We start from the raw sequence: 2591 nt of genomic DNA, 5'->3' as shown, positions 1-2591 counted from the left end.
AGATCCTGAGAGGAGAATGGAGGAGAAGGGATTGTGGCGTGGCCATCCCCCCTGGGGGGTGATTTCTCGCTTTCTGTCTCTCTGTCTCTGTCTGGCGAGCGCACACACCCTATAGCAAAAACCTCTAAAAAAAAAAAAAAATAGTCGGTTTATAGCAAGCTTAGCTTTTTCTAGCATGCACCTCGAAGCCCTTCCAGTCTCTATCCACTGTCCAGTTCCAAAACCGCTTCCATATTTTAGGGTTTTGTTACAGTAGCAGCCCACGCCACAGTACCAAAATTCTCTCGGCCAGCTTAGGCTGTTGTAACACATTGCAGCTTCCATGGTCTCGACCATAGGCGCTCACTTTCCGTAGTGCTGGGGCCTGGCAGTCTGAGAGCAGGGTGCCCGCACGGCTGGGTCCTGGTTGCGGGAGTTCCGACCAGGTCACAGAGGACCCCTTCTTGTGGTCACAGGGTGTTTCCTTGCTGTGTGCTCATGGGCAGTCTCTCTCTTTCAATTTTTGAAAAATGTTTTCTTTTCAAGTTCCTTCATTCATTCCATTAGAGAGGAAGAGAGAGAGAAACAGGAACCCCAGCAAGGTCTTCACACCGTAATCCACCGCCTCCCAGATTCAGCTGTGGTCATGGGCACAAGCACGCACCCCGGGCATGCCCAGGTAGACTTCGGGACGTGAACCCGAAACCGTCCCATGTGGCCACAGAACGTTGCTTTATCCCTGAGCCACCACGATGGCCTTTTACCTTCTAATAAGGACACTAACTGCATCTTGAGAACCTCACCTTCAAGACCTCGTCTGAACCTGATTTCCTCCCAAGGGCCTCAGAGGTTAGAACTCCAACGTGTGAATCGTGGGGAGACACATTCAGTTCTTAACAGGTGTCGTGTCGATTTTATTATTATTCATTACTTTACCAGTGAAATTTACTATCTTGAATTTCACGTTTTCTTAGGCATTTATGGCTCTTGTTGATATGAATAGCCACTTTATGTCCTTTTGAGGCAAGAGAAAGCAGAGAATGAAAGCAGGTAAGAGGGCTGGAGCATCGGGACCAGCAGTTGGCGTAATGACTACATTGCTGGACTCCCATGTAGTTGACCGCAGTTCGAGTCCCAGACCCAGTGGCTTAAACTCATGCCGGGCGCGTGCTAGTGCGTGCCCAAGATCCCGAGAGGAGAATGGAGGAGAATGGAGGAGAAGGGATTGCAGCCATCCCCCCTGGGGGGTGATTTCTCGCTTTCTGTCTCTCTATCTCTCTGTCTCTCTTGTCTTTCTGGTGAGCGCACGCGCCCTATAGCAAAAAATCCTCTCCAGAAAAAAAGAAAAAGAAAAATAAGAAAGGGGGCTGGAGCATCTGCCTATGTGGCTAGACAGAAAAACCCGTCAGGGCAGAACGTCTGCCCCAGGTGCTGCAGGCAGGAGACTCGCATGGGGGCTGTCCAGCTGATCACCCCGCGTGGGGACGAGCCAGTGGGAAGAGAACAATCCGCGGCCCACCTAGATCGGCTGACACCACCCGGATGAGAAGTGATGGACCTCGCAGAATGTAGCTGCGGGACCTTCGAGCTACTCCCTGTCCGCATAGGCCTGGAGGAGTGTACCACCTCTTCCTTTCTCTACCGGTATGTTTCCTTCAGCTCTGTCGGGAACACCAAGAACCTGGACGTCACAGAAGCCATCCTGCAACACTTCCGCCCATTTTATACGGAGGTGTTTACTTTTAACTTATTTGGAAGCTATCTCTATAGTATAAGGAAGACATCGCCTTTTTACATAAGGTAACATTCTACAGTTTGTTTTTCTTTCTTTTCTTTTTTTTAGTTTGTTACAGGGCTTGTACGCTCACTGGAGAGAAAGAGAGCGAGAGATCACTCCGCAGAGGCGATGACCATGCCACAATCCCTTCTCCTTCACTTTCCTCTGGACACTTTGGGCTCACGCACATACGCGCCTGGCTTGGTTTTCAGGCGCAGGGCCCAGGCCTTGAACCGTACTATGGGGCTTCAGCTGCCTTAGCCCCCACACCACCTGCAGACCCAGCTTGTTTTTCTTTTGGAATCTGTTTTAAATTACGATTTAAATAAATAAATGTAATGTTTAATTTTTATTAATAAAATCCTCTGGTGCTTAAAAAATATAATTATTTAACTTTTTTCGTTTATGACTCCTGTTTTGGAATCATTCATAGGAATATTTGAGTAACTTCAAGATCACAAGAATCCAGCCAGGGAGGTTAATAATAAAAATCAGAATAGTCACTGCCATTTTTATTTACTCTGTATAAGTCGCTTTACATACCAAATCCTATCAAATCCTTACAACGAACTTATGAAGCAATTATTCTTCTAATTCTACAGACTGAGAAATTGAAGCTCGAAAACACACAGTAATTTGCCCACAGCCATGTGATTTGTGAGCGTCAGAGCTGAATTCTAATCATCTTCTGTGTACAAATGCTGGCCTTGTAGACAGCAAACTTGGGGGCCGGCAGGTGGCATGGTGGTTAAGGGTGCTAGGCTCCCACATGGCTGACCACAGTGTGAGTCCCAGACCTGGCGGCTTGCTTCCTCACTCTCTCTCTCCCTTCCCC

The 2591-nt window shown here is 48.1% G+C and overlaps 1 pseudogene; it reads left to right on the top strand.

The window, feature by feature from the left end:
- The first annotated feature begins 1531 nt into the window (after nucleotides 1–1531).
- The window catches only part of LOC102474895 (transmembrane epididymal protein 1A-like), a 2702-nt pseudogene continuing 1642 nt past the window's right edge, over nucleotides 1532–2591 (top strand).

The sequence above is a fragment of the Tupaia chinensis genome, unplaced genomic scaffold (genome assembly GCF_000334495.1).
Source record: "Tupaia chinensis unplaced genomic scaffold, TupChi_1.0 Scaffold000708_1, whole genome shotgun sequence".
In the NCBI taxonomy this organism is placed as follows: domain Eukaryota; kingdom Metazoa; phylum Chordata; class Mammalia; order Scandentia; family Tupaiidae; genus Tupaia; species Tupaia belangeri.
Note: the sequence above shows the minus strand (reverse complement) of the source record. Positions and strands in the feature narration are given on the sequence as shown.